The sequence below is a fragment of the Thalia democratica genome, chromosome 2 (assembly GCF_965202585.1).
Source record: "Thalia democratica chromosome 2, ktThaDemo2.hap1.1, whole genome shotgun sequence".
Lineage (NCBI taxonomy): Eukaryota > Metazoa > Chordata > Thaliacea > Salpida > Salpidae > Thalia > Thalia democratica.
Genome location: NC_139166.1, coordinates 72,700,749 through 72,727,612, shown reverse-complemented (window position 1 = coordinate 72,727,612; position 26,864 = coordinate 72,700,749). Strand labels below are relative to the sequence as shown.

General features: G+C 23.7%; 1 long non-coding RNA gene across 1 annotated transcript; it reads left to right on the top strand.

The window, feature by feature from the left end:
• The first annotated feature begins 2,344 nt into the window (after window positions 1–2,344).
• Window positions 2,345–6,022, top strand: LOC145830096 (uncharacterized). Its single transcript, XR_014369614.1, has 3 exons — window positions 2,345–2,383; window positions 4,899–5,025; window positions 5,863–6,022. It is a non-coding gene; the product is annotated as an uncharacterized LOC145830096 (long non-coding RNA).
• The last annotated feature ends 20,842 nt before the right edge of the window (window positions 6,023–26,864 follow it).

Below are 26,864 nucleotides of genomic sequence, written 5' to 3'. Positions count from 1 at the left end.
TAAGTTTTTATTATTTTTTTCTTTCGCACAGGCTTCAGGAAACTTATAAGAGCGATTCCTAATCAAATTACATAAAAGCACAGTTCAATAACTATCAATATAAATGTTAGGTCTGTTTTGCTAGGCAAAGTCAAAAGTATTAACCAGTTTTACAGGCTCTTTACTTTTGTAAAATTGTTTAAACAATGGTTATCAAAAAGTGTAAACAAAACTAGTTTTGTACGAGTTGTGAAGGGTTACGAGTCACGACTACACGGTCAATAAGTTCTTACTTAGGTTAACTATTCAGGTGATCTAATAAATATATTTGACAAGAAGTAGAAGCTAACGTGAACATGTAACAAAATATTTGACAGTGAACTATAGTAACACTATGTTAATGTCGCAGGTTTGTTCTGGTTATAATAAAAAGTTCTACAAAAAATATAGCTAAAAAAAGTTTAAAACTCTATCTTTTAGTTTTTTAAGAACATTGTTGACATATATACTTTCGAATTTTTATTAAATAATTTATTTATTTTAAGCAAATTAATGTTTTTAGCTCTTTTTTATTAGTTTAATAACCTCGTTTTACTCTAATAGAATAAGTCTTTGTTTAGTTATGTTTTTAAGTAATAGACTATTTTAGATTTAAAAAATGTAGTTTATTTATATATGGTTTAAAGACACTTATATTAGAACTCAAATACCTTTATTTATTTATAACTAAGTGCGTAATTTTATTTTTTTACGACTCAAGTACATAAATAATTAATGAAGTATAAAAATAAACAAGAAAAGTATGTTTTCATGTTTTTTTAAATTTAACATATAATACTACTAGATGAAGATAAAAGCACTAGTTGACAAAATAAAATTAAAAATATTTAATTTTGTGCTTCTTCATTGCTAACTTCACCTTAATTTGTAGTTAGCACACATTATATATTTTTTGCAACTTTTCACATACTAAATTTTTTGATTTGCTCTGAGGGATATCTTGCTCTTGATGACTTTGATCATTGTTCTTCTGAGTGTCAGTGTTAGATTGAGTTTCAGGTTGCTGATGCTGTGAAGAATTTCTAAAAGTCATCAATAGATCTACTGCAATCATATCTTCTTGAGTGAGCATATTTTCTAAAGTTTAGTAAAAAAACATTGTTATTTTAGTTATAGGTAAATCGCTGTATTACCATACGGTATAACTATTCGTAATAAAACATAGTTTACCTAAGACTTATTTATTACCTTGTGAATTTTGAACGGAGTTATGTTGAGCTGGCGCAGCAACAGAAATTTGTTGATTACTCAGAAATACAGGTGAGCTTGCAAGTTGTGCATAATTCAAACAGTCAGTGAGCGCTGTAGTATCTTGAAACTGTTAAATGTTTTAATGATTACTATTGACAGTATTTTAGACTTTATAAATCTGTTTTTGATGTCTATATTTCTTTGTTTTTTATACTAACTTTAAATTTTTTCATAAAAGTTATAAAAAAAAAACACACATTAGAGTAGTTATACAAATAACTTGTCTAAGAATTTACATACTCATTCTTCGTTTTATTCTTAGTACTAAATGCAGAACTAGTCAGCCGAGAAGAATTCATTTTTTTAATTTGAGATGCAGTATTTTTATAATTTTATTTCTATTTGTGAATAGTTTTAGAAGAACATTACGAGACTATTTATACTTAGTTTGAATATTGTGACCACTTTTTCTGGTTTTTTTATTTAACTAAATTATTTCTGTAAAAATAATAAAATTCAAATAAATTAAATACTTACACGAGAATAATTTCGAATAAAACATACCTTGGAATATCCAGCTTGGTTGAAATTCTTGGTTTTATTCTCAGTAGTGACTGGACAATTGTGATTGTGAGAATCATTGAAGGTTCTCGTTGGGCTTCTATGCCTTTGAATCTGTTTTGACTTGGAGATTTCTTTTTTTATAGTTTTACGCAAATCAAACTTGTTTTGGTTATCGCCTGAATGGTTGTTAAATGTTATACTCTAATTCAGTGGTCGGCACGGTGTACACTGGTGCACACTAGTGTACACGAAATTTATTTTGGGGTGCACGAAACTTTTAGGGTACACGAAAGTCATTTAGGGGTGCACAGAATTTTGAGATTACATTATTATATTTATTTAGTTTAAGCGACATACTTAAATATTTAAGTTAAATCTAGCCCTGGTGTTTAGTTTAGCTTTTAATTTATTGGCCATTTTACTCTCATGATCTATTTTGGTATTGAAAATCACATAACATTCTTTATATCAACATTGAGGAAGCAGTTTGCATCTGAAAGAATAGAGAGAAAACTCGAAGATCTTGTGAAATCAGTTGGCTGATGTGGAAGAAGCTTTCATCCAGCTAAGATCATGAATATATTAAAAGGTTAGTATTTTTCTTTTTACTTACAGTATTAGTAGATTACAGTATTTTGCTTAGTGAAGAAAGTTTCTTTTATAAATTATTAATACTACCTACTTTAAAAACTAAACAATAATTCCTTTAAAAATATTCACATGATAATTATAATATTTTTATACTTAAAGGAAAATTAAAGAATTTATGTTCAATAAAAATACTTAAAAAAGATAAAAACAGTTAAAGTATATTAAAAAAAATTTCTAAATAGATTCATAAAAGTAGTAATGAACAAGTTTTAAGTAACAGATTTAAGTTTTGAATAACACAAGTTAAGTAAATATCATACCTTTGAATTTATTTTATTAATTAATTAATTAACCTATCCATAATTGAATAGTACATATAAAGTTTAAAAGAAAATATAGGCTAAATTGACATTGAGTTGCCACACACTGAGGATATTTTAAATTTTATAAAAGTTTTTGAAAATCTCAAGATGGCTAGAACTTTTCTTTTTTTTTCTTAAACTCAGGCTAGCTAGGTATGCTTTTTATTAAACTACTTGTTACTTAATTTATTGACTTTAAAAGTTAAAAAATTTATTCTCTTAATTATTTTATTTACTAGCTATTTTGATCTGTTGGTTTAACAAAATATGTTGTATCTGTTGTATGATTCAAGGTTGCCACACACTCAGCCTAAATGTTTTTTTTTATTAGAAATAAAGTCTTATTAAGCATGTTATTTTTCTTGCAAAAGTTAGTCTAGTTTTGGACTTGTGTAGAATCTTTGAATGTATGTATGATTTTTATTTTTGAAATATAAAAAATTTATTTAGTCATTTATCAAAATATTAATTTAAGTATACTGCTACTTTTGAGCTTTGGTTTTCTCTTTTCTTTATTAAACTAAAAATGACCAAGGCTAGTTTTATTGTAACTATTACAGAGTCCTACACTTAGTGCAACTCAGGACAGTATAAATATTTTACAATTCTCAGGATAATTTGTTTTTTGAATCTTGTTCCAATATTTTCTATTTCATTAAATGAAATTTCTTTGTTGTAGTTTCAAATTTTTTTTTTTAATTCCAATTTTGATGAATAACCTGAGTTGTTTTTTAAACTTTATTTATTTATGAATTATACTAAGCAGTAATTTAATAATTTTGTTAGAAGAGTTATAGTATGTGTTTTTAAGATGTAAATCTTTCTTTATGCCTACCAAAAATTTAAAAAAAGACTAAACAATTTTGTTTAGAATTTAAAAATAACTTATAGTTTTATATTAAAAACCAAAAATTTATTATTTGTGAAATGTTAAGCTATTTTTTTTTCTGTTTTAGTTGTGCTTATTTGAAAATAGTTTTTTTTAAATGTTTTAAAATGATGTACAGTTCCTCAGTTGTTTTACTTAATTTGAATATTTTGAAAGAAAACTTACTGTTAATTGATATCTTTTTCAGTATTTTTATTATGTAAATGCAAAAATATAGACAGTTTAAAGGTATTATGATACTTTATCAAAACTCAGACTAGTAAGGATTTAAAAAAATACCCATTTTAGGTTAGAATGCTTTTCCTGAGCTTGAGCTTGGTTTTGATTTTTGATTAACAACCCTTTTTACCTTAAAACTATAGTTTAAAAATGTATGTTTGTTATAAATTTGATATTTCATGTTATCAAAAAGTTTGCCACACAATCAGAATAATCCTGGATGATTTAAAAATTTTGAAAATCTCAGTATGACATAAGATAACTTAGAAAATTTTGAATTTGTTTTTTAAACCCAGGCTGACTCAAGATAGTTTTTTTTATCTCAGTATAGTTTTAAGATTTCAGGCATTTTTTTCCTACATTTTGAATGAGATATAGTTAATATAGTCCCATTAAATTATTTAGTAACTTTTAGTATTTTTTGCTGAAGATATATGTTTTTCTTGCCTTTGAAAATAAAAAAATGAAAAAAACTTAGATGACTACAGTTCAGTTTAAAGTCATTCAGGACAGTCTTGATCTGTCAAATCAGTTTTAACCCAAAGGATTACAATCCTGTCAAGCTTATTCAACAGTATCTACTTTAAATGTTTGACATAATAAAAAATGTTTTTTGTTTCAAAGAGAAGCAACTCTGGTCTTAATATAATTAAATTCTTTACTTAGCGAATTATTGATTGTCTTTTTGAGTTTTTTTTTGCATTTTACAACTTTTACTTACTATAACTCTGACTTTAAATATAACTCTTATTAAACTAAGCTAAAAAAAAAATAACACAAAAATAATTTTAAATATTTACAGTAAGGTATCAAATTTACTGTATAATACTTATCTTAAACCAAATGTTTTACTTGAGATGATTATTTATATTTTTTATAGATATAAAAAGTTTTGTAAGTTAAATCAGCACAATTTTTTTAAAGCTATAAAGTTTTTTTTTAATAATGATTAAACTAGATTAGAAGTCAGTAATGACATTAGTTTTTTGATAAAATTTTCACACACTCAAACTACTTTGGATAACTCTTATGCTATTTTAAAGGTTGGAAAACTTTGGCAAAGTAACTTTTTAAAAGATACTTATGCTGAGACATTATACCTCAATTGAAGAACTTACTTGACAAGTTAAACCACAACCCAGTAGCAGTTCCAATAAACAGCTCATTATGGTAAGATAGTTTTAGAATAATAGGTCTCTTGGTATTTTAGTCTCTTATATTACACTAAAAAAAATTAAAAGTCAATTCTACTAATATTGATTAAAGTGTAAAATTTTACAAAAATGATTTATTCATTTTTATAGGTGCTTAATAACTCTTGAGAAAAATCTAATTATTAATATGTAAATTTAATTAATTTTCATTAATTTACTTGTTTTTTTTTGAAATCATAAACATTTTATTTAGTTTAAAAAATTACTTGTTTTTATTAGTAACAGCTTTGTTTTGCTTTTTTTTTGAACATTGTAATTTTATTTTCTTTATGTTATAGCTCATTTTTATTCTTACTTATTTTAATAAGTTGAATAGTAGAGTCCAAATTCTTAAACATACTTTTTAAAATTTAAATATTTATAATTTTTTTTTTTAAGACATGTAAAAGATTAAATTATTGATAAATTTTAAACTTAAAAACATTTCATGTTAAAACTTTACCTTTTAACGTAAAGTTCGATATAGATTTTATGTGTGTATGATGTTAGATACTATTATATAATTTTTTTTTTATTGATATTTTTGTTCATAAAAAATAGTTGATGTTTTAAATTTTAATAGTCTCATTTTAAAAAGTTTTTGTTTTAGAGTTTGATTTTAACTGTTAAGTTTTTTTATAATTTTTTAGCTCATTATAAATTTGATTAAAGTTGGGTATGCAACTCGATGACCGAGAGGTCTTTTTGTGTATCCAGGTCCTTCATCCAAAAATAATTTTTGAGCAATTTTTTCAATAAACCTCATTAAGACCTGAATTATTACTAAGCATTAACTTTAAAACCTTAATTTTAGGTTTGATCAGATTCGTGCAAGCAACAAGACCAACACATACAGTTCCAGATCAACAAAACGGATTTAGCTAGGATAATATTTTCATGTCTTTTTTGTCGTTACTTTTTGGTGTAATTTTTGTTTCCTTAATTTTTTCGTGGCAATACATCTGTTAAACACATATAGTAATCGATTTTTAAAAAATCATTAAGTAGAGTTAACTAAATAATTAAATTTACCATGCAATAAAAAGTACCAAGACTGCTGATTGTTAATTGGGATTGTGGCAATGTATTAAATTAATCTAGTTAGTATTTTAGACCTGGGTGATACAAGTAAAATATTGTTGTAAAAATTAGATCACCGATATAAGTTTATTAAAATGGATAGGGTAAAGTGAACAATTTTAAGTTATCTTGTAAAAATTAATTGGGTGTTCCCGAATTATTAGTAAAAAAATCGATTTAAAGTATTTACATATTCTTCAACACTAGCGGCGCTAAAAAATGGAAATTGGGGTGCACCAAATTTTAATTTTGTGATTTAGGGTTCACGGATTCAAATTGGCGAGCCGACCACTGCTCTAATTTAATGATAGTTTTTTATTACTAAGAAAAGTAAGATTTAAAGACTTCATATAAAATAAAGGTTGTAAAAGTTGCCTAGAAAACGATCTTTGGCGCAAAGGAAAAAAATTACAGACTGATGTTGATTAAAAAAGTGTCTTTTTTTATTTTAATTCAGTTAAATATTAACATATTAAACATGATGTTCAAAAAAAGCAAGTTTCCACAAAACTCAACAATTTTTATTTTTTACTTCCGTTATCTTTAAAAATTAAATGACTAAAATAGGAATAGAATAACGCTGTCATACATAAGACATTCATTCGTTTGTTATAAAAGATATTTAACACTAAATTAGAGCGTGTCTAACATAATAAAAATTACTCACTGAATAGAGTTTCTTTGACAATCTTGTTAGTAATTTGTTTTAAACAAACATTAGAGTTTTCTGACGAATTAACAACTGAAGAAAAAAGAAATGTTGAAGACGTCTAAAAAAAAAACTTCAGCTAGGTAAAAGCTCATAGATTAAAAGTAGAACTACTAGACATATTTCAAGATTCAGAATAAAGTTGACAGAAGTGTTATAGTTATGTCGTTTTTGTTTGTTAGCGAAAAGTATTGATGATACTAAAATAAAATAAAAATAAAGACAAATTCAATTTTTTTTAAATAATGTTGTAAGAACGCTCTACATCAAAGTAAACTTGGTTACAACTTAACTAAAAATGAATATATGTTGTATACTGTGGAGCTTTTTTATTACTACTTTTTTAAATAGTGATTTAGACTAATATGAGTTTAAAAATGACACAAAATATAAGTGTTTTATTTTATTTAAGCTTATAACGAAAATAAATATACCTGTCCTCCGTTGTTATTTTCTGGTTTTATTTCTCCTTATTTTATCTTTAATATTTGAATATATTTATATATCTTTCTTGTTTTAAGTAAGAACTTTAATATGAATATATTTTACAGTTATTACTTAAAAAATAACAAATAAATTTTACCTGAATTACCAAATTTCTATATTTACATTTATATAAAAAAAGAATTATACTTTTACTATCGTTATTTTGTTATGTAATTATTTGTCATACAAATTTTAAGTGATACATACCCTAGTATATAAATGCAAGTTAAATTAAATACTAGTAAGGTTTACCGAATTAGTCAGTATAGTGCTCCTTGAGTTGCCATACAGGCTTTCAGGGTAAAAAACTAGTAGAACAGAGAAAAGGGGTCCACAATGGGATTGAGTATATTTTAAACTTCAACCAAAATCGCGTGTACGAAAACTAGTTTAAGAAACATTGTTTAATAGAAAAATAAATAGAAAACTCCATTAACTTTAAGTGCAATGTTTTCATTTCTCAGTCGCTCAATTTCTTTTGCAAACAGCTGATTTTCTTTAAGTAAACTCATGTACTGTTCATCTAGAACTGATTCAACTTTCTTCTTTTTAGCTCTTGATCTAAAAATAAAAAAGCCGTATGTTAATGATAATTTTTATATATGTCACACAACATTTAAAATTTTTCAATTAAAAAGGTAACATAATCGATCTTTTGGCTTCTTCGTTGTTTATTCTTCTTTTCAGCCAATATCTCTCATCTTTAGAATAGTCTGGAACGGAATTTCTGGTATTTCGCATTGTTTTGGTTTCTTGGTCGAGCTGTTGCAGGTTAAAATTAATATTTTTTATGTCAAAGATTTTTAGGATACTTTTTAAGTTTTATATATTTTGAAAATGCAAAATGTATGTTTTACTATAACGAAATAAATTATATGCTGTTTTACCTAGTGAGTTATTTATTATTTGTAAATGCTAATTGAAAAATTTCTTTGAACTTGCTTATCACTGTTGACTTTTTTATTATTAATTTAAAAGTAAAGTTGATTTTCATTAAAGTTGTTTTTTTATGCAGTAACTGCAAAAAAGTTACGTTAGACTATTTCTGATTATTAACTGTTTAAATTAGATTTTTAAATACTTTTTATCAAAATTTTTGGCTTTTACTGAAAGTAACTCTTTTTTTATGTTTTTAGAAGTTTAATAAAATTATCATATGTTAACTTATAATGCTATCATATATGTAAAATATTCTTATTTTCCTAAACATACACATAAAATTCTTAGCTTTAAACAAGGTTGCCACTCGTTTTTTCAAATTTTTTTTTCAGGCTTTCAAAATTTCTTTAAGGTTTTTAAAATTAAAATTTTTTTGGTCTATTTTTAGTTTAAAATTAAGTTCAACATATGAAACTGTGTTAAATGGTATAAACACATTGAAAAGATACTGTAAAGCTACCTTAAAAACACTTTTATTAAAAAATTTCTTATTAATATTACAGATTTTTTGAGTCAAATAAAAATTTTACTACTGAACATGAGAAATTTGTTAAAATTCCTAAAATTTCCAGGTTTTTTTTAGTGATTATTGTTCAAAATTCCAGGTTTTTCTTTTTTTTTTTCAAAATATCTCAAATTCTAGGTTTTTCAAGGTATCCAGGTTAATTGGCAACCATGTATATATAATAATTATTTTGAAAAAACACTTGATTTTTTAAGTAAATTATTTTTAAGTACCTCATTTGTTTAAGTCTACTTTTTAATCCTTTTTAAGATTTACTATTAAAATAAAATTGATTTAACTATTTTTAGTTGAATCTAATTGGCAATAACTTGTTTATATAAGTAATACAAGCCATAAAAATGTATACTTAAATTGGTAATTAATAATTTCTTTAGAAATGTAGTTACACTTATATATACTTGGTATTTTCTAAATAAGATTTTAAATTTGAAAAGATACTTAATATATATTTTGTTTATTTAACAAAAATTATAGTTTCTAATTTAATATATTTATATTTTTCTTAATTTAAACTCCTTATTTGTAATACTTTTAATATAAGCATCTTGAGCAATATTTTTCAAGTAAAAGCCATCAAAATATAAAGCTTAAGTTATTTATTATAATTCCATACCAGGGTTGCCCAAACTGGGCCATTACAGAAAATAAGGAACATAAGCAACAACAAAAATATACTATTATATCATAAAGTGAAATTTACATTAAAAAATCTGGAGTCGATGATACTACATCAAAAAGAAAAGTTTTGAGCGTTTTAAAACGTTTTGAAACGTATACTAGATATTATAGAACAAACTTGGGGGCCACAAGCCGTAAAAGAAGGATGCAATAAGCCATAATTTGAAATTTACACAAGGTATTCTGGAGTCAATAATAAAAAGTAAAAAAAGAGGCCTTAGCCTGTTTTAATGGTATTTTTTTGAGAAAACTTGTTGGAGGGGACCATAAATTTTCTAATTTCTCAAAACGGGGTTTTATAAAAAAGTTTGGAAAATCCTGTTTTAAAAAAACTAAAAATTTAGTTAAAGGTTATAAGTATATTTCTAAAAAAAAATTAGTACAGGAAAATTAAAGGCTGTAGTGTATTCAAACAATCCTGTTTTCGAACTATTTTAAAGCTTTAATTCACTGTAAACGTTTTGAAAAATGTTGCATCTTAAGCTTTTTTAGTTATTAAAAATAAAGTTATACTACGACACATCTAATAAAATACTTTAACAAAAAAAATCGGAAGCTTATTTTAAATAGACACAAATTAAAAAAGTTTTTTCAAAATGTTATATATTTATGACTATACGTAAACGTACGATGTTTTTTGTTGATCGTACTAAAACGAGCGTGCCAGATGTCTTACTTAGTGGACAATGTTTTAAACGTTGTACGGCAAATGACAATGCTGACGTCACTGATCATTGCTAGCAAATGGTTGATTCATGTGAAAGCATGATAAACCGTTTGTAGATTTACGACTACAAGTTTTTCGGTTGTGACTGACTGATGAGTCCTAACAAGGACGAAACTGGTCTCAGTCTACCGAATCTTGTGGTCTGATGATCGAATTGGCGTGATCAACCCTATTGTTAAACTTGAGCTTGTCTCACGGCAAACGAAAGTCCAGGCTTCTGCTCTGCTGACTTTCGCCGATGTTTTTTGTTATACGTAAACACTAATTCTTTTTTTCAAGATAATAAAAGGTGTTTGGTTAACCTGAGTAAAAATTTACTTTTGTTTTAGAAGTTTTTAGAAGTTTAAAAAAATTAATCAAATGGACCTTTAACTTATTTTTTACAATAACATAAACGACAATGTCAGTGATAGTAAAAACTGTTGCATGCCAACCAACTCTAAGTGTACCAGGTAACTTTTTGTAGTGGAATGGTAAAGAATTTACTTGATTTGCTAAAAAGACAATTCAGCGACTATATAAGTATAACCTTATTAAAAGTAGTTTTAGCATTTGTAATAAACTAAACATAATTTGGAAATGATTCAACTATATAACTCGTATTAAGTTATTTATCATGCTTATTATATATATATAAACTTTCATTTTATAAAATAAATTAAAAAAAAAAAGCTTAAATTTGGTAATACTTTTGTTTTCAAACTCAAGTTTTTATTATAAATCATTAAATTACTATGTTATTTCATGCAAGCAAAATTTTAACTAATAAAAGTTTTTATTATAAAGATAAAAATTATAATCATTAATTAAAAAAAAATGCTACCGACTGAGGGTTAAGGGTAACAGTGATAGAAAAACTAAAAAAGCAAATATAATAAAAAATTTATCAAAAAAAAAGAATAATAATTACTTAAAAAAAGGCTGCAGACTGAGGGTTTGGGATAACAGTGACAGTTGAGAAAGCTCGTTAAAAAATGTCTCCGTGCAAAATTCTCTGCTCGTGTATAAGTGTCTTCGTGTACTTTTGTACGCTTGTGCATACTTGACAGCTACCCGTTAGGAGCAGCACTAGGTGAATTAAAAATAAGTTTGTGAACATAATTCATAAGAAATGTAAACAAAATGAATATACTGAAAGTAAAGTTTAGTTTTTAAGTTGAATGTTGCAAGATCAAAACCCAGTGGTCAACACATATACAAAAAAAAAGTTTTTAAGCCAAAAGTTATAACAATTTTGAAAAGTGCATTATTAATAAAATTACAAAACTTAATAGTTTGTTGTTTGTTTTATAAACAATGCTTTTAGTAAAAATGGTTTAATAAAAAAAAAAAAGTATCATATTTTTTAGTTCTGATCACCTTAAAGTAAAGAAAAATAAAAGCTTCTTATCTTGTATATATATAATACTTGGATTTCTTTTAAATATAAGCATAAATACCTATATAAATAATACAATTTTTGTAAAAATATAAATTTTATAAATAAAAAATAATTATTATATACAAACTTGGCATTCATTTATTATTTCAAGTTGTAGGTAAAAAATAAAGACTAAGTTTATTTCCACTACTTTTTATTAAATAACGTGGAAATGTGAATACTTTTCATTTTGTTTAATTTAAAATCTATAACTAGTCTATAAATTCGTTTTACTGATATATAAAATTCAAATTAACGATTTAGATAAGGCCAGTCAAAGTGAGAGCTTCTTATTGGAGGGAAAAACAAAATAGTAGATACAAAAAACTATACAACCCATACTTTTTTTTACTATTTAAGCTAGCAACCTAAAAACTTTAGAAAGTGTTTCTAGCTTGACTTAAAAAAAAATTCTCGACCTAATGTGAAAATATTCAAGAGAATGATTATGACAAAAGTAATATGATAAAACTTTTTGAATAATGAAAAAACTTTTTTCGTAACTAAAAAAATACTCAAAAACTAAAAAAACTTTTCCTACAAAATTTAAAATGTTATAAATATTTTGCTTAAAAACTTTATTAACAATTGCTGTAAAGGAAGGAAAAGGTAAGATATAGTGATATAGTCTTTTTTTTTCTGTAAAAAACCTGTTGTTGCCTAAGTATTATTTTAAGTACTTATCTAATTCTGATTAACTTAACAAATAAGAATATTTTTAATGAACTTTGGTACTACTGGGTTAATTTAAAATTTAATTAAATGCTAAAGCCTTTAAAATAAGTTTTAACAGCTTGATCTCACTTGATAGACTTTTAAGTAAACTATAAATTGATCTTAATTAAAATTGAACTTTAATAGAAAATTTACTAAAAATGGAGAGCCCAAAAATTCTATTATGTGAGGGAAGTACAAAATGACATAACAAAAAAGAAACTAATAGTTTATCTCTTATTTTATTTTTTAGGTAAATACATTCAGGTTTTCAGATATAATTACTTACACAACAAAATAAAAATATAAAGACAATTATTGTACTTAGACTTATACTAACCTGTATTTGAATTCACCAGTTTCATGCATTTGTTTTAAATTTAAAAGTTATTTAATATGATGTATATAGAAAGTTTGTTTAGGGCATATAAGGGTCTAAAATTTTTTTGTTAACTAATCCAAGACTTATTTAAAGTATTTATTAATCTTTTTATAATAGCTTATTTCTTCGTATTACTTTTTTAACTTTTACTAAGCAGGGTTTCCCAAACTCCTTTGAAGAAATCAAAAAAAAAAAAGCTGTTGATAGTTCAACATTATTACTCTTTTTATCTATAAAAAAATTTAAAACCTTTTATTTCTATTTTTTTCCATCATTTACTCCAGAATATCTAATGTAAATTTCATATTATGACCTCATGGCTCCCCTGTGACTGCTTTGCTACACTTGGCCCACTTTGAGAAACTCTGGTATAAAGTTTTAAGTTATTGGATTTTTTACACTAGACAGTTTCAATATTCAGCCCCTTTTACAAAAAGACCACGCGACGTCACTGGTACCAAAAACTGCACACTGTATTTTATACACGTTTGTTAAAAATACAACTTTAAAAAGAAATTCTAAATTGTGCTAAAAAGCTTTAAAAAATGTTATAGGAGCATTATGGTTGTCCACAATCTACTTATGTAGTAATATATTATTGACTTTATAGTGCAACAAAAATTGCTCAATTACATTAGTAAACAGTTTCCTTTTGAGTTTAATAGTGGAAAAGATGTTTCTTACAAGGTTATGTTTTTGAATAAGAATTAATCTTACTAATTTTGCTAATTTTTTTTTGATCTACTTTTCTTACGTTTTTAATTTGTGTCAAACTATAACTATATAAATTACCTCTATTTTCAACATGTATAAAACGGTCTTTGTTACTTTTACCAGGGTTGCCACTAGTTTTTGAAAAAAGTTTTCTAGGTTTTCAAATTTCTTCCAGATTCTTGAAAGTATACAATTTTTAGTCTATTTTTAGATTAAAGTTAAGTGTAAGGTAAGAAACTGTGTTAATAATATAAAAACAATGAAAAGAGACCGTAAAGGTACTTTACATGTGTTTTTTAATAATAAAAAAATGAAGAGAAATTTTTTTGTTGATATGATAGATTTTTTACGTCAAATTATAATGTTACTACTGAACATAAGAAAAATTTTAAATTTAAGGTTTTAAAATGATTTATGTTCAAAATACCAAGTTTTTCAATGATTTTTTTTCACAAATTCCAGGTTTTAACAGGTTTTTTTGTCTAAATTGTCAAATTCTAGTTTATTCAAGGTTTCCAGGTAAAATGACAACTCTGTTTTACAAAGACTAAATTTTATGAGAAATTAATTTATAATTTAGTTTTATAAATCAAAACCAGTATAATAACTCAGGCTGACTTATTTAAGAAACTACTAGTTATTATTATTGCAAAAATTTCAATAATCAAAAAAATAATGTATTATAAATACGCACTTTATTATCTGAATTATCAACTCATTGAATGAAGAACAGAATGTAAATATTTTAAATACTATTATTTTTTTATAAGTACCACAAGTTTAAAATTTACTTACACTCTATAATGATAAAAACTGTATTTAAACATTTTGTTTTTAAACTTGTAACAAACTTTACCATAACTTTAATATCACCATTTAAAAACAACTAACTGAATTAAAAATCCATTTTCTAAGGGTAACTTTATATTGTTTAGTTATAAATCAAAATAGTAGAATTAAAATTAGAAAGATTACTAACCTGTTTCACGGTAGAAGACAATTTCAGTTATAATTATGTATATTTCCTAAAATGATATAAGATATGGAAACTTGCATAATATATTTTATTATCTGCTAAAGTAAACTTGATAAAAAGCCATTTTGGCAAACATAACTCATGGATGGATTTTGTTTTTAACATGAATTAATTTTATAGATTATGCTTATAATAAGTAAAGTTTATTTATACTATATAAAAATGTTTAAAACAGTTAATATTTTTTTTTTAAGTAAACAAACTTTATGAGTTTTTTAGATTAATTTTGAGTAAAACGCCTATGTTACCAAAGCATGGGTTTCTAAATCACAATACAAATAATAAAAGTCTCCGTTTTTTTGATAACAAACATATTTTAAAAATTCAACCAACTAATTTTCATCTATCTTTTTATTTGTGTTGAACTTACTTTTATTGATTAATTTATTTTTGTATTTAGATTTTTTGTAAATTTTATAAGAAATAACGTAGTAAACTTTTAGAATAAACCCATTATTGATTAAATATTTAGTTTTCATTTGTTTCTGCAACAATTTTAGTTGGTCTTTCTCTAACTACAGATGCAACTTTTGTTTGTATATTTTGTAGTATTTATAAGATAAACTATTTTTTATTTTAAGTAAGCTGGTTTAACAAATTTGATAATGTTTATTCTAAAAATCGATACAGCTTGTTAATCTTGTACTGTCTATGTACTAATTTTTTTTTTCATTAAGTTTTTTTTATAACTTTTTGGTTTAAACAAATAAGTTGACCTAAACAATATTTTTAAACTCTAAAGACTAAACGTTTTACGAGTTTTTCTATTATTACTTGTCTAACAGATACATTTTTCTTTGGTGTGATATGTTGCAATAATATTATACGAATGTAGGTAGTTAAGCTTTTTCGCAATAACTAATAATAGTAAACATATACAATGATTTTAAGTGCTAAAACTAAAAAACAATTAAGTATCGATAGTCGGTATCTAACGAATATAAAATTAGTTTGTTTTAATTCAAACTAAATTTGTTACTTAGTTGTCATTAGTAATGAGTTTATTGGTAAACTTATAAAATTTTGTCCTACATATAATACTAATTGTCTATGTCATGCTTTAAAATACTACTGCTTTTATAAGATTAAAAAGAAGAAAATAAAGTATATTTATAGAATATCGAGCATTATACTTTATTTCTTTATATAAACTGGTGTTCAAGTAAACAAAGTACATGACTTTTAAACTGAGTAGAGATATCTTATTAACATTATATAAGCTGCTTAGTTTAAAAACTTCTAATTTTATCTAACATTGTTTAGAAAAACAATACTAATAGATTGTTTTTAACAATCTTTTAAAATTTTTGAAAACCTATAAAGGATATAACAAACGTTATAATTACCTTAAGTATTATTAACAACTTATACTTTACAGTTTTCAATAACTATAGAGCTAGATAAAGATTTTGTACGCTAGAAGCACTGTGTTGCTTAATTAGAAATGTGAAAAGTTTTAAAAAGAGTATTTTAAATTTATCAAAGACTGTTGTTAAAAAAATACACTAATAATTAAGTACACTACTTTAATACTTAAATAGTTTTTTATTAAAAGTGAGTAAAATTTAGAAGCTATAATTTTTTTTTTAGTTACGTTAATATTTATAGGTTAAACGTAGTCAAAAAAAGCTATAAAGATATAGTTTAACTCTTTTGATTACTGAAAGTTTTGACTAAAATCGTATTTTAAATTAAGAATATGCTAAATATTGAAATAGTTATAAAATCTAAAATTTAAATGTTGAACTAGTCTTTGTATTTTTATTTGAATTTTCAAATTAGTTTTTAATAAAATTATTTGTTTTAAGTTGATAAAATCGTTAATTACCTGACTCAAATAGTTGTAGTAAGTTAATTAAATAAGCTAGACCTTTAGCATAAATTGCTAATATTAACGTTATTAGTTAGATAAAATTATCAGTATATACAATGATCTCTTAACCTATGGCCAGTGTATACATAACTTAATATTTTACAAAACGTTCAGTACAAAAAAGCGTTAAAAAAATAATAAATATTTACTATTAAAGTTATTTTAAAGTTAGCAATTACTGTTATAAAGCTTCTAAACGTGTAGTTTTAATTTTTAAAAATATGTAATTTGTCAGATTTTTTAAACTTATTGTTCTTTTATTCATTATAGGGTAATTATGAGGACTGCTCTAGTGTTAAATGTTTTAAAACAATAAAAAAAAAATTGGTCAACTAGTTTAATATATTTTTAAAAACAACCAACAAACTAATCTTTTGATTTTATTACTTTCATTGTTCAAAATACTTTAAAAGATGTATTTAGATGTTACTAAACTTTATTGAGAGGTGAATAAAAGAGTTTACATAATTTTTTACTTGATTTTTAAATAGTTTTAATGGTCATATTTATAATATATACATATGACTCAGAATACAACTGTTATGAGCCACTTGTTTTAATTCAAAAGGAAACTAATTAAAATATATCGTATTTCCTTTTTTTAGGTCACCACAACTTCTATTCTATTATTTTAAAATTGTTGTAAAACTGTACAGCCTTAAACTTATTTAAATTTGAAAATTTTTTAGTGGTTTTAGATGTTTTTCAAAATTTTTATTTAAAATGTATTGAATGATAGCTAGTTGCATTTCACTTTATTAAGCATGTAAAGCTAATCACAAAAACACGTGTTGAAACTATAATTTTTCTTTATTCCTCCTAGATTTATAATATTTTTGCTTAAAACTGTTGCAAACTGAAACTGTTGGATATAATTTAGTTTTGTAAATATGTGTTTTAAAATTAAATAAAACAGTTAAAGCGTTTTGTTAAGACAGTTGCTTTTAAAATTATATAATTTAGATATATTTTTAATCTGAAAATAGTTTTTATATGAATATGAAGAACAATTTAGTTTTTTTTATAGTTATTTAAACAAAACACTGCCTCTAGTGAGAGTAAAATTAGTTTTGAAATAAGGTTTAATACAGTAATATTTATGAAAAAGTTCGAATATCACAAAACAGCACAAACAAAAGTAATTTTTATTACTATTTTATAGATTGTTAGTTACAATCTTTTCTGATTAAAATAAAAGTAATTAACTATACTTACTCGATATGTTCTTGTGCACAACAAACTTGAAATATAACTTTATTAAAATTAAAAATATGTAATGTTAAATCACTAATTAACCAAAAAACAAACATCTACTGTAATATTATAAAATTCTCAGGTTAAAGAAAACATGTAAAATAATAAAACAAATGTATCTTTATATTAGTTATAGTTTTTATTAATTTACCTTAAAATTAAATGGTTTAAACTTGTTTTTTTTTAGTAAAGTTGTTTTCGTTGTTTAACAATATGTTCTATATTTACTTACAATTGCATTTAATTATTTCTAAAAGTTTTTTTTTTAATCTTAAACTTACATTGCTTAAAGTGTAAACTAATTTTAAAAATATTTTTAAAAGTTTTTTCAAATAATCCTATAACTATAATGTACTTATCAATATAATATAGAGTAATGTTTATTAATTCTTTTAATCAAATTATCATTGGGTTTTGTTACAGCAAGCTATAAATTGTGTTAGATTAGTTTTGAATTTTTTATAAGTTAGTTTGTATTAACAATAAGACAATCGCAACTAAACTTCTAGTTTTTTATAGATTAGTGTGACTTTTTCACAACTCTTAACTATTTAGAATTGCAGTGTTTCAAAACTTATACTTTTTTATGTTTCGACTAATACATACTAACTACATTTTTATACTTTTTAGTAAGTATTTTGGTGTGTGTTTTTTAAAACTTCTATAATTATTTAAATTTAATTAGATAGTTTCTAAAATCTTTGAAATACTAAAGTAACATTATAGAGTAAATGAAAACAATTCAAGTTGCATTGTCGGTAATTATTTTGTTTATGCTTTAATATTAGTGGCTATAATTGTTTCTTTAGTGAGAAAAGTTTTCTCTAGACGTTCTATTTTTATTAAATAAGTTCTTGCTAATTACTTATGAAAACTCATCTTAAAACTTTGTTGTTTTGTTATTAAGCAGTTTAAATTAGAATTTGGTAGCAATAAACTCTAGTCATAAAAAAAGATAACAAAATTTAAGTTAACTAATTTTACTGCACTATAAAAACTAAACATCAAAAAATTATGAGGTTAATGTGCAAAAAGATTGTATAACAACCAAAAATATGTAAAACTGTTCACACCGTTTTCCTTTAGAAAAAATATTTACCAATTTAAATTTAAAAAGTTTCAAAATTAATAAAAAACAAACAACAGGTTTAAAAAAAACAGAATCTGTTAAACGTCTAATCATGTATTGAAAAACAAAAGCTGGTACTTAAATAAAAATAACTTAAATGATTTGCTATTTTATTGAAAGTTTAATTTTTTTTTAACATATTAAGTTGTTTAGTAAGGTTTTTTCGAAGTAAAACCAGAAGATCTGTGGGAATTCTTCAAATACTACTTAGTTTTAAGTGATCAAAACATTTTTTTATGTTTGTTCGTTATTATTAATTTATACATTTCTAATGAGTAATATTATATCATAAATTATGTTCGTTGCTTTTTATAAATGTAGCTATGTAAAAAGATTATAGAGAAAATTATAAAAAGTTATCGTTTTTCTAATATTTGTAACATGCGTTAAAGTTTAAATATTAAAACATTTATATTATTAGGTTATGTTTACTTAAAAAAAGTTGTTGTTTTGTTTACTACCAAACGTTATTTTTTGATAGAGTTAAAATACATACTTGTTACAAGCTTGGCTTAGAATAAAAACGCAAGAACAAAGTTCTATAAGATTTTTTTATATATCAAAAATAGGTTTTGTTCAGTTACATAAAAATAGTTACTCTTCAGTATGTATTTTGAAATTGAAGTTTGATCTAGATCAGGGGTCGGCAAACTGCGGCCCGCGGGCCAATTGCGGCCCGCAAAGGGTAAATCTGCGGCCCGCGAGCATGTTATTTTTTTGAATGGAATGCGGCCCGCGAAAGAAAATTTTGTGGCCCGCGAGCATGTAAATGTGGCCCGCTGAGCAAAATTATATTTCTAGTTAAATTTTTCGGTAATTCGACTTAGTTTGATTTTAAGTCTCTCTATAACATTTTAAAATAATTTCAAGAAATTACTGCTTTAGTTTAAAAATGTGAAAAAGACAGATTAGCGTTCTTACAGGGTATGTTTCTCAGTTTCATAATTACTTCTTATTTACAACAGTAAGTAATTATCTGAAAAAAGAGTGTCAAGAGTGCTTGGATTTAATAAGTTGGTTATATGACACCTATTTATTAAATAAACTAAATGCAAATATTTTTCATTTTGTACAAAAGTAATGCACAGTAATTAACTAAAGTGTCATTTCTTTATATAGCTTAGATATTCTTTTTCAATATTTTTTAGCAATTTCTTTATTAGTTTCTGGTAGCAGTTTCTTTTATAATTTTTTTTTTTTGTAAATGTTATATTTTAGTTTGAAAACATTTAAAATAACATAGTAATAAGAAATAAGGTTCATTTGATTTTTGTTTCGACACATTTAAATTTTTTATAAGTTTTCTATGCATACCAACTTAAAAAAATGCTCATATTTTAAACCACTTTTTATTTAATACTTTAGTTAGTTTAAGTTTAGTTTATGCATACTTTTCTAACATTGTTATTTATACATGTCATATCTACATTTGTACAGACACATTTAAAACAATATATAAGTTAATATAGACATAAGTTAATATAGTTTTTGTTAGTTATACATTCCATTTTTCAAACATTGTTTTTTTCAAGCTAAGTTAATTTTATGCCTTGTATCACTTCACACAACTGCTGTATTTTTGGAGCTACCTATTTAATATAAACTAGATATAGGGATGGTAAATTTATAAAGTTTGTACATTGTTAATCAAAATAGTTCAAATTCAAGCAAATAAACAACTAAACATTGCCACACACTCTGACTAAGTTTTTGGCTAGAATTTCTTTTTGTATATAAAAATATCAGGAATGTTTTTGTTGACTCAGGCTGGCTTTTTTGCTTAAATGAGTGGAAATTAAACTTATGATATATGTTTTGCTCAATCCACAGTGTTAGTTTGAGTTTTAATATATGTTAAATTTTTAGTCTTGCAGCTGATATAATTCAAAATAGAATTAATATTATCGTGTACATTAAAGAATGAACAATCAGTGTTGCCAAAAAAGTTGAATCCCGGAAATGCTTTTAATTTGTGAATTTACGATTAAAAATTCTAGAAAAAAACTTGAATTTGAGAGTTTTTGAAAAAACCTGGATATTCAAACAATTTTTACATTTAAAGTAATCAAATTTCGATTTGACTCAAAAAAAATTACCAAAAAATGTTTTTTTATTAGAAATATGCTGTAGTAGCTTAACAGTATTTTTTAATATTTATAAATGTTTTGAGACATTTTCTTAAACTTTAATCAAACTATATACTAAAAATAAAAGAAGGAATCGTACTTCCAAAAACTCTGTAATGGTACATTGCACCTTTACTTGAAAAATTTCACCGATTGTTGTGCTTTGCTTTGGAACTAAACCAAGAAATTCTATTAAAATTTCAAAGTTAGTAAAAACATCTCTAATAAAAATTCTCAGATGAGCAATAGTTTTCCTATCACTGCTCTCATGTTAACAGTTTGATTAAAGTCCTAATTTGATTTATGCGACTTTATAACCTTAATGCATTTCCTAAACACGACTTCATGTTGTCATTGAAGAAATAAACAAAAGTTTTTCATTACCGCCAACATCAATTCTTTATAAAAGTTTTCAATTATAAACGATATTTCATTTTAGGTAAAAAATTTTGCTACTTTATTACTTGCCTTAACAATTTTTCTGATTATCCTGTAGTTACTGAAGATAATAATGTGCTTTGTCGGAAATGACTTTGGTGATTTTTTTTCATTGTTTCTCGCAATAACTCCTAACTAACGCTTTTTTTTATTCTTGTAGCTCGTCTTCTATTTTACAATTAATATTTTTAAATGCAATATTCTTATTGCAAATAAAGAATTGCTATCATGCTTAATAAAAAAAAAATTTTACTTCGCTAATGACTCAATAAAGTTTTAATTGAAAGTTAAAGTTTTAAAAGTTAAACTTGTTTAAGAAACTTAATTGTCCATTCCAGCTGACTTATATATTTTTGGCATGTAATTTATTTACTGTTAATAACCTTTGTTATTTCTTTATGTAGTGAAGTTTATATTAACTGGGTAGCTACACAAACAGGCTATTTTAAAAGCTTGAAAACTCAGGTGTGTGTGAAGCTTTTATTTCAAACACTTTAAAGAAACTTCAATTCTCAGAATAGTTTTTATGACTGTTGTGTAGTTTACTAATTGCACTTTTTTCTTTTTTTCTTACACTTTGTGTATTTTATGATAATGATGATATTTTAACTAGGTAGTTAAGCTTGATTAACAACTATATATTAGCTTTTTCAAATTTTAATAAATTTAAGCTGGTTTGATACATCTCAGACATGTTTGCTTTTTAAGTGGCAACCATGTAAAAGTCTAATTATTAATAAAATATTTTATTAAAGTATTTGAGTATTAATTATGTTAAATCATTTTTTTTAGCTTTCTGGAATACAAACAGGTATTAATTTTATTATGTTAACTAATTACTAAATTTCTTAATGAGTGTAAACTATTTAACTCGCAAAAACTTTTTTCGAAGTAAATAATCTTAGAAATATGAAAAAGTGTTGATGATATAACAAATGTATAAAAGTAACCCATAAATTGTCTTTCAAGATAGGTTTTAGTAGAGAGTTAGGTTGTAAGCAAAATTAAAAAAGTATTAAACTTAACTTATTAAGTGCTTATGAAAGTACATACTATAAACAAATTAATACATATTTATTAAATATATTAGTCAATGTAAATCATAAAATAATGAATATTAATTTGAATAGGCATTCTATGTATAGCTAAAAGTCATTTTAAATAATAAAGTGAATAAAAGTAAAACTTTTTTCTAGTGTGACTAAAACTAAAACCATAAGATTATTCGAATGTCACTAAAACTAAAACTGCGGCCCGCGAAGACTTTGGAAACTTGAAATTTGGCCCGCGACCACCAACTGCCTGCCGACCCCTGATCTAGATAAAGGCGCATCTTGTGGAAATTCTGTAAAGTTAATATGTGCAGAATATTTGAAGAATTGTACATTATTTAAGTATCTAATTATACATTATGTTTATACCATTTTCATCTTTCAATTTCAAAAGCATTTTAAAGATTGTTTAATACAATCTTATTTTTAACTTAGAAAAACAAACACAATCGTTTTAACTTGTTTGTTTTAAAGCATTGCTTTAACTAGTCTCTATTTTATGAAAGCAGTATATAAAGTTTAGTTATTACAAATCGAACTTTGTACTTTATGATTCAAACTGGTATATTGTTAAACTAGGTACATGTTTTTTAAACTGAAAAACAATACTGGTAGACTGTTTCTAACAATCTTTTAAAAACTTTGAAAAACTACAAATAGTATAACAAATGAATGTTTTACCTTAAGTGTTATTAACAATTTATACTTTTCTTTTGAATAACTGAGCTAGTAGATAAAAATTTTATACGCTAGAAACATTGTGTTGCTTAATTAGACAAGCGAATTGATTTATAATTATCACAAAACTGTTGCTATTAAACTGCTTTTAAAATGTGTAGTTTTAAACTTATAAAAGTATCTTTATTTGACAGAGTTTTTAAACTAAATATGCTTGTATTTATTTTAAGTTTTTTTAAATACTCCTCTAGTGTTAAATTTTTAAGAACAATAAAACAAAACTGATCAGTTTGTCTAATATAATTTTAAAAATAGCCAACAAACTAGTCTTTTGATATTATTACTTTCATTATTAAAAAATTTTAAAAGGTGTATTTATATCTTACTAAATTTTATTTAGTATCGAAAAGAAATATAACACTATTTTTTACTTAGTTTTTAAATAGTTTAAATAAAAATATATAAAATTAATTAAATAAACAGTCAAAGTCATTGTAAGCTTAGGGTTATAATAAACATTAACAGTAGTAAACTTGCGATCAATTTGAAATAATGTTTTTAACGATAAGAGGCAATAGTTATCAACTAATGAAATTGTCTCAACAACTCTTTATTGGTGTTGTTTTAAACTACTTTAAATCACTGAGGTTAAATTGTTAGTAAAAATTTTCTCAAAACCATTAATACAGCTAGTTTTAATAATACAAAAAATAACATTCATGTAGTTTTTATTTAGCTTTACATGCAATACTTGAATTTATATATATTGTTGAAATTTTTTTTTAATTTATAATAATTGGTTAGATTGCCAAACACAATCTTTTAAATACTAAAGATAATTTTCGTTCCTGGTGTAATAGTTTACCTAATGTAATATTAAACTGGTATTGTTTTAACTTATATGCAGTAGTTACAACTATAATAATATTTAATGGTTAGTTTTTTATCCATTAGATGCATTGACTTGTTATAACATAATTTTGAATTATACAATCAGTTCTGCATATTTTGGTCACATTTTCATTTTAAGTATACTTTCTGTTGTAAAACTATTAGAATTAATAGTCCAATACCTAGCTAGTTACAACACAAAGATAAAATTCATGAAGATGATTACCTTTCTATATTTTTTCTTATAAATATAGGTATTTTTTCAGTTTTAGTTTTCAAACTAGCTCAAATAATTTAACTTGGAAATATTGTACAAATAGAATTTGACTATAAATTAATTGAGATTTCGTGTTGAATGAAAATTTAAAACTTAACGTAACTTTACTTAACGCTTACAATAAAGTATTCTTGTAGTTATGATATAAATCAATATAGTTTTCTTGTTTTCTAGAACATATATTATCTTATTTAAAACTCTTAAATATTTTTCTGTATACTATTTTTAAGTAAATATGTTTAACAAAACAAAAGAAGACTAGTCAAAAATTTTTTTTAACCAGTTTTGTATTAAAAAATTTTAAGAGCTTTTTTATTTTGAAAAAAAAAAAATGATGTCAACTTAAAAAAGTTTTTTTTTTTAATTTAATACCTATCTCAAAATAATGCTGTCTCAAGTGGATGTAAAATTAGATATAATGGTTATTTTACTAAGGTTTATTTATACAGCAATTAAAATACTGCAATTTAATAACATTAACAAAAAGTAGATATACATTAAAACATTTATAGAAAGTTTCTTACAATCTTATTTATTTTGTTATTTAAAATTTTGTATATAACCGATAAAAATATTACTGTTAACAACTGTTTTTAAAGTAAATAGTTGAAACAATAATGATATTATTTTTTTATATTTAATCGAAAATAAACAAATATTTGTTAAAAGTTTATCAGAAAATGTTAAATTAATGAGAATCACACAATATAATAGAATAGTACGTGAATTATTATTTATTTTTGTTTGAATACCAGTGATGTTTTAAATCTTATAAAGTATTTTTTGTATTAACTTCTATTGTTAAAATTTTAAAAGTAGTTTTAGAAATATAATATAAAAAATTAGTAAACAACTTTATAAATTTTATGCATTTGCATTTAACAAAAAATTAAATAAACATAAGTTTATCTTTGTTTTAAAAAGTTTATGTTTAATAGTGTCAACACTAAAATATATCTGATTTGTGTTTTTACGCTTTTAATAACGTATCTACAAAAGTAATAAAGAAATACTAAACGAAAAAAAAATATTAAGTTTAACCTTTGATTTTTTTATATAAGGTTTTTCGATAAATATATATTTGCTTTAGCGCAAAGACAAAATAAACTGTTTTTAAAAGTAGTTGTAAACTTTTTTTTTACCTGCTACAAAAAATTAGATTTTTTTTCATAGTTTATATCAAAATTGTTATTAAAGTTAGAAAGTTATCGAAAATATAACAAACAAGAAGATATAACTTAGAAATTTTATTTGTTTTTCATTTATTATGTCTTGTTTAAATTGATTTTTAATTTCATATGTTCAGCAAACCATCAACTAGTTTTTAAAATGAACAGCAATCGGCCGGCCAAAAATTTAATTTTAAGTCAAAAATACTTGGTGAAAAAAAAAATACATGTAATAAAACGTTGCATAAGGTAATGTCAAAGAATGATTTAGAAAGAATAGTGTTAGTTTAAAAAAAAAAAAATTGGTAAAAGTTTTGCAATTAAAAAAGAATTAGAAATTTCAGTAAGCGATAAAAGTTCAACTAAAAACAGATTCCATTTAAGAATCTCAAAAAATGTTAAATGCTTTTTTCAAATCCGAGATGACTTATTGACTTATTTCATTATTTATTTGTTTACATTATAAAAAAATTATTTTAGTTTATCGTTTTTTTTTTATGTTTCCATGTAGATTCTAGTAGAATTGTTTTTTTAATTTCTTTATTTAAATATCGTGTTCACATATAATATTTATCCTTTTTATTTATATAAACAGTAGTATCTAACAAAATATAGCAGTATTTTAAAATTAAAATAAACAATACTCAACAAATCTTTAAATAAAAAATAAATATTTAAATAACCTGTTGATCGAATTTCGTGAAAAATTAGAATTTTAAGCTTTATATTTTAACTAACAAAATAATAAACGATCTTGTCACAGTAAAACACTTTATTATTACTTTATTTGTATAAAATTATTGTTTTTTAAAAAACAACAATTTAAAAACCTAAGTTTTTTAAGCTAAAAATAAAGAGTTTTAGTTTTTTTACAAGTAATTGAAATTTTAAAAATCATTGATTTAAAATATATCTAGTCGATGTAACTAGTATAACTTTTGAGCTATTAGTTGTAAAGTTATAAAAACATAGTTGAGTTTTATTTCTATTGTACACATTATACAGAACCTAATTTTGTTGTAGTTTGCTACAGTAATAAAATTTACTTAATTTGAAATTAGTTTACTAATTATTGCAATAACCAGTAAGCTCTTATTATTATCTGACATGAGTGAAAAAGGTTACCAACAGAAAGCACTGTATTTTTTATTATAATTCTCTAAATTTTTACTTTATATGAAAATGATTAGTATGCTTAAAATAAATTTAGTCATTTTAGTCTTAAAGTACTTAAAAAAGATAAGCAAAATAAATATTTTAATTTCGATGACAAAAAATTGCGACCTCTTCAAGTAAAATAAAAGAGTAAACTGCACATAACAATGTTGTTTATCTTTTGTGTTATTTATAATATATACTAAGTTTTAAATAACATTATAAATAAACAATATTGTTATATAAAGTTTACTATTTAAATTAACTTAAAGAGGTCGCAATTTTTTGCCACCGAAAATTGGTTGTAATTAAAATATTAAACTTTCACTTCTTTATTTAAATAAGGTCTTTACATTTCAGTAA